Genomic DNA, 13,623 nt, shown 5'->3' with positions numbered 1-13,623 from the left:
GCCATTAGATGGCCCAAAGTGAAGGACATGAAGATTCAGCCTATTCAGAATCCTTGAGTACCCAGTAAATGAAATGTAAAATCTTATAATAAGGCACACCATTCTTAAATTACAAACTAGGCATAAAAAATAATCTTAAAAGACTCAAGGGATTCACAAGACTAAGAACCCAAGATCTGGGATTAAGAGCCAGATGTGTTAGGATCTGTGATGCCAGCACTGGGGTCTGTGGAGGGGAGACTGAGGCAGGAGCAGCCCTGGGCCTTGCCAGCCAGCTGTTCTAGCCAAATGGATGAGCTCCAGATTCAGATAGAAACCCTGTTTCAAAAAAGAAGAAGAAGAAGAAGAAGAAGAAGAAGAAGAAGAAGAAGAAGAAGAAGAAGAAGAAGAAGAAGAAGAAGAAGAAGAAGAAGAAGATGGGGAGTGACCGAGAAAGACATCTGATATTGTCCTCTGGCTTCTCCATGCAAGCCCACATACGTGCTGACACACCAGCACTCACACATATGAACACTCATGAACAGCATATGTACACATTTATACATGCTCATAAAAAGGGACTGATGTCATATTGATAGATTTCATTCTGCTAGAATTTGTTTGGAGTTCTGGTAGACCTTCCTGGCATTGTGTTGAATGCATAGAAAGTAAGTTCAAAGAAGGAAAAAAATGCCAGAACCATTAAATCTGCATGAAGAGGAAACTTAGTGTACTGTTTGTTTAAAGAACCACAGAATGAACCTGTAGATAACTGACCTAGTAAAAAATGCGATTTCACTAAATGAGTGTGTGTGTGTGTGTGTGTGTGTGTGTGTGTATGTATGTTGATTGTGGGACAGGTGAGGAATCTTCCAATGTGATTAAAAAAGTTAAAAAAGATAAATAATAAGCAACTATCTAAGCACATTATTTAAAAATACGGAGGGAAGCTTCATGAAGGAATGGCTAAAAAGAAACCACTCTTTCCTCTGAGGAGCAGGAATAACAGTGCGTGAGTGAGGCGAGCCTGCTGGCCTCAGTTGTCATCGTCTGTGTATTGTGAAGCATTCTTTGAAAAATTGTTCTGGATGTTTGACTAATAAGCACACAGTACATTCAAAATAGAGAAACTGAGTCATCAGAATAGCTCAGTAGGTGAAGGTTCTTGCCACCAAACCTGACAATCTGAGTTCAAACCCATCTGGTGGAAAGGGATAATTGATTCCTACAAATTGTCCCCAGACCTCCACACATGCACTCTGGCATGCCCTTCTCCTAAACAAACAAACACTTAATACAAATACATTCCAAGATTAGTCTGCCACTAGAATTCAGCGGTAGAATTTAAGCCAGACCACCCACCTCCATATTTTTCCCCACTCTATTCTACATGAGTGGAGACAGTTCATTAAATCTTCTAGATCCTTTCAATGAGACACCTTTTTATTTTTGTAGTCGTTGTTCTGGAAATTGACCAAGAGTACTGTACTAGGCAAGATCTCTACCATCGAGCTCTGGGGCAAGCCCATGAGTGAGGAACTTTTCTTTAAACTTTCTGGAAGCAGAGACTTGAGGAAGTCAAGTCACCCTCTTCGTTAATCTCTGAGAAGATTCAGGGACACCATTGTCAGACCCCAAAGTCTCACTTTTGTCATGAGCTCAGGCTCCCATTTTGTAGCTGGTATCTATTTGTAGTCTATTCCTGCCATAAAAAAAATAGTGTTTTAGATCTAGAAGGGTCTCTTACCAATCATTTGGTTAAACATGTTCCAGCTGTTCATGGGTAACAGGAGGCTGCATCACTTGGCTAAGGATGCAGTTAGTAGCTGTGGATCTGGCCCAGGCTCTGGTGTATCTTTTAATCTGCAAGATACTCTCAGTGTTGTGAGGAAAGCCAAGAGGGCTTAAAGAGGGAACAGAAATCACAGCTATTTGTGCATTTCCAAGAATAACTACACCTAGCTATTTCAAGAAGAGAGAAACATGACATTCTGACAATGGGAATTTTTTACACTTGGAAGGTTTGGGGTGTGACACCTTCAGCATCTCACATAACATTCTAGAAAAGTCCTTGTAATGTTCTCAAGGTAGCATATGGTGGTAGCTCCCTGGGGCCTAGGATCTCAAGAGAGTCAGTCACCTGCTGTACTCATGATGGTTTCCTAAGTTGGGTCAAAACATGAGCTTCATTCTGTGGCCCAAATGTTTGTGACACCAAAATCCACATATAACCTCTCCTCTCCTCCCCCACACCCCTCCCTTCCCCTCTCTCCTTTTTCCTTCTCCTCCTTTCTCCTTCTTTTTCCCTCCATTCTTTTCATCTTTTCCTCTTCTTTCTTTTGTGTGTTCATGTGTGATTGAAAGAGTATTCATGCCACAGTGTGTTTTATACATCAGAGGTCAGTCTTCACCTTCCATCTTGATCCAGGCAGTGTCTGCATGTGTCAGGCTGTCTGGATCTAAGAGCTTCTGGGGATTCTCCTGTCTCTGCCTCCCATCTCCTCCATAGGAGTTCTGGGATTACAGATGTGTGTTGCAGCATCTGGCTTCTCGGTGGGTACCGTGGGTCCAAACTTGGGTCCTGATGTTTGCATGGTAAGTGCTTTACCTACTGAGCTGTCTCTCCAGCCCAAGACCTAATTTCTGATAGAATAGTTTTTAGCAGGTAGGCTTTTGGGAGGTGATAGGTCATAAGTGCTGAGCCCTCATAAATGTGATTAGTGTACATAAAGAGGCCAGAGGGAGCTTGTTTTCCCTTCCACTTCATGAAGCTATAGTGAGAGGCAGACACTGAACCCTTAACTAAGACCAGATATGCTGGTGTCTTTTTCTTGGACTTCTAGCACCCAGAACTATAAGCAAGACATTTCCATTGGTTATAAATGGCATACTCTATGGTCTTTGTAGATGTAACCAACGGTCTTATTAAATAAGAAACACAGAGCCAATTCAGAGAAGAAAGCCAAAAGGTCAGAGCTAAGAGCCTCACCCTTCCTGATTCAGGGATCCTCTCCAGCCAAGAGAGCTCTCCGAAAAGGGGACCTACTTCCTGTGTGTCTGTCTTTAAAGTCTTCCTGTTCTGCCTTCTCATTGGTTGTAAACCCAAACATGTGACTGCCTCGTCACTGCCTGAATGTACCGCCCTCCAGGTCCTTAAAGGCGTGCGCCACCGCCGCCACGCACTTGCTATGACTCCAATAGCTCTGACCCCCAGACAACTTTATTTATTAACATACAATTAAAATCACATTTCAGTACAAGTAAAATACCACCACAGGTCTTTGTTATAACCTGTGTGTATCTTTTTTCTCCAGACTGAAGCATTCCCTCCTGGAGAGAAGAGAGAGGCTCACCACACTCAGGAAATGTAGAAGATTTGCAAGTCCCTTCCTGGGGTTAAATGAGCAGTGAACACTTGCTGGGGGAAGGAGACACTTGGGTACAGCTGCCTGCAAGTTGCATAGGGGACCCCAAGGATGCAGCTTTCAAAAGTCATCTCCCATACTTTGGGGTGGGATTTTAGGTGATGTGATTGTCTTTGAGTAGCCCAAGCTCCTGTTACAAAGAACTCATTGGTTGATGAAGCTAGGCTCAATGGAATTATTTCTTTTGTCTGTCCTCAGTGCTTGATCTGAGGTGCACAGACATTTCTTTATATCAACCCAGGAAAAGTCACACAATATAACACAAGTAGACCAAGCTACTACATCACATTGTTCAAGTGCAGAAGGGACACAAAGTAAAATAATTTCTAAAGAAAAAGTATCTATTGTTTCTTGATTGCCTACTTCAGGATAATTGCTGTTATTATTCCCATTTGACAGATGAGAAAACCGAGAGATTAAACCACTTCAGAATTAAAGATCAGAGAGATTAAAAAACACACTTCAGAAAGCATTAGAGCTTAGATGAAGTCCAGGAATCCTATCTCAAGCTTCCTACTCTTCTTATTTAATGGAGCCTCTTTTTTTCCCACCTGTCAGTCAAAGCACCTCCATCCAAGATGGCCAGTTGAAAGCAAACACTGATGCCAAGTGTATTGGACACCCAGGCTCCGTTCTGCATAGACTGTGCCTTTTGCCTGGAGTGTCTTCACACTCTGGGTCAACCTGCAAGAACTGTCTTGTTCTTGTGTATGTTTGCTCTGCATTCATCTTTTACGGCAAGTCTTATCTAACCTTGTGTTAGGTACTTACTTCATTGCTGTGGCAGAGGCCCTGGCAGGAGTAACTTCAAGGAGGAAAGATTTATTCAGTCTCAAAGCTCCAGGGAGTCCAGTCCATCATGGCAGGGAATGCACAATAGTGGGTGACATGGCTCATTATATCTGGGTAGCAGACAGGAAGCAGGGTACTTGGTACCCCCATCCCTACCCAGTGACCCAACTTCCTCTATCTAGGCCCCACCTCCTAAAATTTCCACACTCTCCCAAACAGAACAACCAGCTAGGAACCACATATTTGAACATATGAGCCTGACCGGGGTGGGGAATGGGCAGGGAATCTCACATCCAAACTTTGACAAACATCTTTTCCAGAAGACATTCTCACACGCTGCCCTTGGATGGAGGTCTATCTGCCTACCCCCCACCTCTTGAGACTTATCATCAGGCTTCTCATCTTTGCCTGTGTGTATGTTTTCCCCAGATGAAGCTCTAGCTAATGGGCTTGACCCGATCTCCCATGTCTTCATAGCCTGTGGTAAACTGAGTAAGGTCTCTGGTCTCCAAGCATGACTCTGTTTCCAGATACTTCTGCCTTTGGCTGTGTGAATTTGCATGGCAATATCAGCCTTGGCTGATATGATGAAGTTGAGATGAGGGTGTTGTCCTGGATTATCCAGATGGACCTGATTTAACCACAAGTGTCCTCGGGGAGGTCAGTGAGGAAAGGGAAGTATGATCATGGAAGCAGAGGCTAGAGTGATGCTGTTGGAAGACAAGACAGCTAGTCTCCATTTATTAGAAGCCCAAGCCCCCAACTTGAAGGAGAGACACAGTCCTGCTGACACCTTTACTTCTGACATTTGTAGTGAGTCTTACAGCAACAACAGGAAGTGAATACACATTCCTAGAACTTGGAGAGTTCTAGAACTTGCAGAGCTTATAGTGGGAGCTCAGTGGGCAAACCTTCAGCCACCACACATACACACACACACACACACACACACACACACACACGCCATCTGCAGGTCAAGGTGGGTTAGTGAGCCTACAGCCAATGATGGAGGGATAGGGCTCTGACATTATGCTACAGAGATTTGACCACAGTTTCCAGCAGCTGGCGTGAGCAAATCCAAGAGATTCACTTTGTGGCTTAGGGAAAGTTGATCTCTCAGGGCCTTGGTTTTTACCCATCTGTTAGAAGGAAAAGTCCAGTTTTCTGTCTGACAGTGGAGTTCATAAAGACAGACGATGTTATTCAGCTAGAGTACTCCACGGAAGACCGGGTATAATATCAACACCAGGTAGCATTAATAATAAATATTTCAGAAACAAATCTATGTTTTCAAAAAAAAAAAAAACCAAACAAATATGCCAAGACACCCAGAGTCACCTGTCACTTAGGGAAGACTATGCTGCCTTCCTGAACCGAGACACTTAGTGCTTTTAATAGCCTCAGTTTTTAATATTCTGTAACTTAAAGAACACACAGCCTTAGGATTAAATATTAAAATATTAAATATTAAATTGGACAGCAGTAATCCATCTGAAACTGAAACCTGCTTGTTTATCCAAGGCCTCTTAGGCACACTAAGAAATCCAAGCACAGTTTGTTATTCACTGAGGTCATTGCTTTCTTTCTTTTTCTTTCTTTCTTTTTTTTTAATGCCAGACACACAGGCACCACAGGCATCTTTTTATTGATCAGTGTGGAAGACCTGAATGAAATAGACCCAATACTTGCATCTGTTCTTGAAATACCCTATCTAGCTTAGTAAAGCTAGAGGAGGTTGTGTTTAATAGACACAGTCGAGTATTCCAGTGAGGGAATGGATGTGATTTGTCGCCTTGGTCCATGTCTCTGTCTTTGTGATAATGACAGCAAAAATGTGCAGCCTGAGCTGTAAGCCTGGGATTGGTCTTCACCAGTGATGGCCTGATGACTGGCTTAGTGCCCGCTATCATCCAGGACCAGCACCCAAGTAAGGCCGGAGAAACTGCTCTTTGATGGATGAGATTCAGGGTTCCCTAGCCGAAGAGAAAGAACTTCGAATCTGCCTTTCCTACCTGAGTATCAAATCTTTGCTCAGAGACTCAAATTCTCCTGCCATATAAAATATGTTCCTGGAAAATGAGCTGAAGGTAGACATTTATAATTCATTCTAAAGGAACAATCCTTGGTTCAGTCAATAGGCAGAAAGACTCTACTCCGGTATCTTGACTGTATGACCTAGAGCAATTACTCTATCATTGAAACTGATTCTCTTCTTGGAAAGGAGATAAGGGATAACTGTGATAGTGATGTGCAGGTGGGGTGTTGCCATTCACAAGTTGTAGCTAGCAATCAAGTCACACTTCAGTTAGCGATCTGGTTGACATAACTCTAAGCTCCAGGGCCAGCTTGGCTGTCGCTACTCTGAGTGTGTTGGACAATGGGCATAGTGGGAAAGAGAAAGATATTCTAAATCCTCATGTGACACACAAGCTAATTGCACCATGCCATCCTAGGCTTCAGTTTGCTGCTTCCAGCATTTCATTCACACTCACGTATGTCAGTCAACCACGACAGAGCTGTGGTGCTCAGGCTGTCCTGACATGCTCCAGGCTCAGCCAATACTCTGTAGAATCAGCTTTTCTTGTTGAGCTCTTGCTGCTGAGCTGGTACAGCCACACACCCTGTCTTCTATGTCTGGATAAGTCACGAAGGGTCTGCAGTATCTTCCCGTGTTCACTAGTTGCTCAAGATCAAATCTGTTACTAGAGACTCTCATTGAAACTCAAAAATGGTAAGGAATTGATTCTCCTGAAGGAAATGTGTCAACATACTATTCCCACTACTTAGTTCCACAACCCTGAGGAATCAGAAAGAGACAGCCTCCCTTGCAACAAGAAATTGTCCTGGTGACTTTGTTAAACTGAGGCATATGCACAGCCTCTGCCTCATTTCTTTTGAGGATCTTGGTAATTATCTACTTCATTTCTCTGTTTCTCCAAAAATTCTCCATCTTTCCAATCTTAAACCAATGCTTACTTGAACCCAATTAAACTTTTCCTAACTACTTAAGATCACATTTATCCATACATCTACCAGATTCATATGTGTGTGTATGTGTGTGTGTGTGTATGTGCATGCATGTGCATTTTGTACACATATGTTTGTGGGCACAGGTATGTGCAGTGCCTGTGCAGGTATGTATATGCATGTGCATGCATGCATGTGTGTGTGTGTTGTACACATGTGAATGTGTTTGCATGCACAACTATGTGAAAGTGCATGTGCATATGTGTGCACACATGTGTGTGTTGTACACATGTGAATGTGTTTGTGTGCACAGATATGTGAAGGTGCATGTGCAAATATGACCATACATGTGGAGGGCAGAAGTTAATGTCAGGGGTGTCCTAAGTCACTTTCCACCTTATTTTTTGAGACAGATAATGTATTCAATCTCCCTGAACACATACCTTCATATATCACATATTGTTTCATAGTTTAGGAGCTATGTAAACAGCATCAGCAGTAACAGTAAATAAGGACACCATTATTTTTATATGTCAGGCTCTGAACCAGGCCCTTAAACTCTTCATCCAGCGGCTTGGGACTGGCGGGTGAGAGAGATTTGTCCTGACTGTGGGCCAGGCAGGAAAACTCTAACAACAAATGGCGTCCAACGTGGTGGCAAGAGTTTCCACCTAAAACCTGAGAAAAAAGATTCTAAAACGGAGCTAAAAACAGCTTCCTAATTGTCTCTCTCAAATGAGCGGCAGCTGCCGGTTTGAGCTACTGGCGGGTTGCTGGCGTGCGCGCTCGACCTGCAGTATGGCGGGAATGAGGCCTCTGCAAGTGGCACATTAAGCTACATTGTGGATTTAGCCTTTGCTAGTACAAAACAAAAAAAGAGGTTTCTGGGCTACACGCTGCTTGGATAAAAGCATAGACCCACGATAGCGCCCAGAGCTGGTGGTAAAGTACCACGCCATGTTCGGAAGCTGCGGTGGGCGGAGCCAGCAGCCACAGCTGCTGCAGCTTAAAGCAATAGATTCACAATAAGACAGATTCAGATGTAATAGTTTAAAATGTGTGTAAAATATACGTAGGCTTGAAAGAGACTAAAAAAGGTGATATATACAGTATAGAAACAAATACATGGTTTTAAAAAATAAAGTCTTTAAAGAGACAGTAAAATTAATATAAAAAATAAGCCACGTAGAGATGACTATTACACAGAGAGTCTGGATTGTGTTGTCTTTGGGATTCTTAACTACAGAGAGATGTTTGATTGTAAAGGAAGCTGAGTTAAACCAGTACGTATATTTTAAAGATACTTTGACTTCTAAATTTGGATGTAAGGATATGTTGCTTTGGAAAAGAGTCTCTTTTGTTTTCACAGAAAGCAAGAGGCTATGGATTTGTTCCAGAGTAAGATACATCAGGTTTGACCAGCCAAGACCCCCTGAAAGGTCTCCGATGACACCATGGCCCAGATGATCCAACATCCAGAACCGTTTCAAGACAACTGGCTCAGATGATACAGCCTCACGGACTACTCTATGATCCTAAAATTTTCTTTGTTTCCCCAGAAGATACAGCGCCCCCCTCCAGCAGGAAGTAGTAAGAGAAGCTACGCCCAAATTCCCAAATATACCAAGCTGACTTTGGAGATGTGTAAAGGTTAAAACCTTCCTTTTTAAGAAAAGAAAACGGGAAGTGCTGTGGGATGGTCTGTATGTCAAATGTGTTGCTGATTGGTCAATGAATAAATCACTGATTGGCAGTGGCCAGGCAGGAAGTATAGGCGGGACTAACAGAGAGGAGACTAGAGAGAGAACAGGAAGCTGGAAAAGGGAGACACTGCCAGCCGCCATCAGGATAAGGAAGATGTAAAGTACCGGTAAGCCACAAGCCACGTGGCAAGGTATAGATTAATAGAAATGGATTAATTTAAGCTGTAAGAACAGTTAGCAAGAAGCCTGCCACGGCCATACAGTTTGAAACCAATATAAGTCTCTGTGTTTATTTGATCGGGTTTAAGCGGCTTGGGACTGGTGGGTGAGAGAGATTTGTCCTGACTGTGGGCCAGGCAGGAAAACTCTAACAACAGCAAGCTTGGCAGGCTTCTTCACTGCATGTCTGCATGTGTTACTAGTTTCACTTGAAAGGGGAGGAGGGCTGGGCCAGGGCAGAATGACCAGGCTGTCAAGGGTTGTGAGAATGTGGACACCAGAACTACTACAAGTCACCTGCAGTTGTGAAGCATATCTGTACTTCTCCCATCACTGTGACAGGATGTGTCACATAAACAACTTAGAAGAGTGAAAGATTTATTTGGGCTTACAGTTTCAGAGGCTCCAGCCATTGATCTCTTGGCTCTATGACCCCTTGTGGTTGGGCAAAGCATCATGGCAGTGGGCATCTGTGGCAGACAGGGATTGCCTGAAGATGGGCAGGAGGCAGAGAGGAAACAGGAAGAAGCTGGGGTAAGATAACCACAAGGCCATGCTCAGCGACCTTCTTCCTCCTGCTGCTCCATTAAGATTTCCAGAACCTCCCATAGTATTATTAATAGCTAGGAAATAAACTGTAAAAGCAGGAGCCTGTGTGGGGGTGGTATGTTTTATATCCCAACTATGAGACCTTCCAATTACTTTATTGTTCTCATTAGAAAAAAAAAACAAATAGAAAAAAGAAATGACTAGCATATCTAAGTGTGTGGCTCCATTGGTCAGGGGAATGGATCCAAGAACTTGTTTGGTAATGAAAAATGGAGAAAGCAGAAAGAAACCAATCAGTACAATGCCTGCCTTAAAAAGCACAGAGACACAACTTTAACCCTTAAAATCTATATTTAGAAAGTGAGTGAGTATGAGAACCATTTGGTGTGGAGGAGAGCTATGAAATGCTATCTTCTGGACATGTCATGGTGGATGCACATATCAACACGCAACAGCTGTGATTACCCACACAAGACCTGCACAAAATTAAGCCAGTGTAGATGTGGAGGCATCGGGATCCCTGAGGCCTCACCATTAGAAGTGCTATTGGCAGTTCAGGCTGCTGAGGGAGGAAGGGTCACTCTCCTTTGGGACATGGTCGCTGGCAGATTTCTCATGCCTCATTGGGTGGCCACACACCTATGTACATATGAGCAGCACTAATTGGACTCAAGGGCTTATTAATAATAATAAAAAGAGGTCATGAAGTTGAGAGAGAGACAGAGTGGACAGATGGATATGATCAATACATATTGTATAAAAGTTCAGAAATTTCAAAGAATGAAAAATACTGTTTTTTAGAAAGGCCAGGCATGGTGGTGCATGTTTATAATTCTAGCACTGTAGAGTCAGACAGGCAGGTCCCTGGGGCTTGCTGGCCAACCTGTCTACCCTACTTGATGAGCCTAGGCCAGTGAGAATGGGCTTATGTTTTATAAAAACAGTCCTTAAAGTGCCTTGTGATTGGCACAAGTTATAAATGAGTAGCTGTAAGCTCACTGTGGAAGCCTGGTCTCCCATGGTACATAAGGCTTAGAACAAATCAATACGAACATGATTGTGTTCTGAAGATGACACTGTTCCTAATTTGACCCAGCAGATATTTATTAAACATTACTGTGCTCTTAGCACTGAGTTAGGGAGGGATCCAGGGACAAAGTCATAGACCTAGACTTCAATTTGCTCATAGTTTGGTAAGGAAGACATCTATAAATGACCAATCCCCATTCGGTATGTTAAGCAATGCCTGGTGTGGTCCCCAGGGAGCTCAAAGCAGAAGTAGAGGTAGTTGTCTCCAGGTGGAGAGAAAAGCTCGTATGGGGTACTTTGGTGTATATGGGACAGAGATTCACAAAGAAGGGCAGATGAAAGGGGGAGTGCAATAAAGATGTAAGGAAAATCCCAGAAAACAAATATGAAATGCCACAGAGTGTGCCGAAGAACCAGAAGTTCCTATGCCATGTCCCCATCCAGACCAGCCTCTCCTCGGCTCAGCTCCTCTGCCCCAGAATCTGTCAGTCTACAGAACCTTCCAGCTCAGCTTTTAACTCCACCATCATTTCCCAATTCCAGAAATCCAGGAAGGATTGGCTCTGCTAGGGTCACCTGCCCATGCCAGTTAACTGAGGCTGGGGAGTAGGTTTATGAGACAAAGACTTTAGAGTTTTAATTTGGCTACTGTGAGGAAGGAGAAATTTGGGGAGTAGTCACTAGCTGGGGTCCTAGTTGGTGCTTTTGGTATTAGAGTGGTTCCTAAGCCATGAAGTGTCTCTACAGAAACGGTCTATTGCCAGGTGCAGTGGTGCACTGCTGAAGTCTCGCTATTCAGCATGAGTGTTGAGAATCTGAGGTTGGCCAGGGGCACTTGATGAAGGCCTGTCTTTAAAGAGGTGGCTTGTTCCTACATAGGTGTAAGGACATGAGCACCTTTGGAAGGTGTTGGTTGTTAGATAGTCTATAAGCGACCCCATTCTTGTAAGATCAAGACAGAGGAAACTGTATTTGGTGGTGCGGGGTCCAGCAATGACTCCTGGCAACCAGAGAATGCAGTGAATTTGAAGTAGCCCGACAAAGATTAAAATCTCTCTCTCTCTCTCTCTCTCTCTCTCTCTCTCTCTCTCTCTCTCTCTCTCTCTCTCTCTCTTTCTCTCTCTCTCTCTGTGTGTGTGTGTGTGTGTGTGTGTGTGTGTGTCTCATTTGGTCATACCATAGTGTATCATTTATTGCACAGGGCCACAGCTGATTCCATTCTCTATTAACTGAACATCTATTATACTCCAAACACTTCAGAGAAAACAATGTGGTGATGATCGGATCCCTTAGGAAGCTGCTGTGAACACTCCATTGAACAGAGCTCAGGGACTATTGATACAAGGTTGACAGATGACTGAGGTGACAGAAGATGCTCTCACACAGTGCAGCTGGGGGCTCAGGAGGAAGTCAGAGAATAGTGCATTTTCTAGGCCATCTGGAAGGACAGACTTTGCCTGAGAAATCTCAGAGAGAGATTTTAGGCCATTGACTTGAATGCACCGTGAAATCTTGTTGACTGTGCACATACTCTTTGTCGGGCTCCTTTAAGAAGTCTCAATAGGTCGGCTTATGTCGAAATCCCCCAATGTGGACAGATGCAAAGCCTGATCCTCCAGTTGCTCATTGTGTAAGAAGTGGTCATCAGTCAGGGATGCAAGTTTGCATTTTCTTATCATCTTTGTATGATGTCAGTTAAGTATCAAACCATACACCCATGGGGATGAGGCCACTAGCACCCATTCAAAAATAGAATAATTGACTGAATCTTTGGTGTTTTTGTGTATGTGTGTCTGTGCACATGACTGTTCATGTGTGCGTACATATATTTACATGTGTGCACATATGGAGATTGATATTGAGTGCCTTCCTCAATTGTTCTCCAATTTATTTTTTTTGAGAGACAGTCTCTGGCTGAACTTGGAGACTATCCAGCAAGTCTCAGGTATATTCCTATCCCTGCCTCTCCAAGGGTAGAATCACAGGTGTGCCCCATCACACTTATCTTGCTTTATCCAATAAAGTAATTGGAAGGTCTCATAGTTGGGATATAAAACATTCTAATGTGGATTTTGGGGAGTTGAACCCAGGTCCTCATGCTTGCACGGTGAGAACTTTACTAACTGAGTCACCTTCCTACCCCCTGAGCACTTATGGTGAACCCCTTCAGCATTGAGGGCACACAGTAGTGTAATACGGAGTTAGTTCCTGCTCTCTATGGCCTGGTGCAACAGATACTTGCCCTTGTAATATATTAGACACAAAATGAATCACCATGCCACCACAACTGAACTCCAACAAAGAAAGAATTATCCCCCCTCCCCACTGTGCCCAGTGACACATTCCAAGGGCAGGAGGGATTCTGAACCGCAGAGCTCCCGACCAGCGATGATGGTTGAACATCTCTGACAGCATCACTATTAGCTGTATCGATAACGCTGGGGAAAAGCTGGGTTTTGCAAAGACTCTCTGCCGTCTGAGAATAGCGAGGAATCGATCGACTCAGAGAACAAGAACAATGTCAGGACCCAGGTGGCAGTACAGATCCTATTATGGGAAGCCCTCTTTCTCTCAAAAGACATCCTAAGGAATCCACATTCAGTTTCCAGCTGTTGTACTGCTGGACTCTGAGCCCCAGTGATGCCCAGCTTTGCAGTCACTAGGTCTTCCATGCCCTCAGCCTGCTCAAGGGCTAATCATCCAGGAAGTGGAATGTGTTAGGTTTTGTTGTTGCTGTTACCTTGATCAAATACCCTGTAAGAAGTGACTTAAAGAAAGAAGGGAGGGTTTATTTTGGCTCACAATATGAGAATAAATCCATTCTGTCATGAAGGCAGGGTGACAAGAACACACTGCACCCATGGTTGGAACAGATTGGCAAATGCTGCTGCTTAAACAGCTTTTTCCTTTTTATTCAGTTCAGGACTCCAGGCCAGGATATGGAGCCACCCAAATTCAAG

This window comes from Peromyscus californicus, unplaced genomic scaffold (assembly GCF_007827085.1).
Source record: "Peromyscus californicus insignis strain IS unplaced genomic scaffold, ASM782708v3 Scaffold_4__1_contigs__length_199733344, whole genome shotgun sequence".
Lineage (NCBI taxonomy): Eukaryota > Metazoa > Chordata > Mammalia > Rodentia > Cricetidae > Peromyscus > Peromyscus californicus.
Note: the sequence above shows the minus strand (reverse complement) of the source record.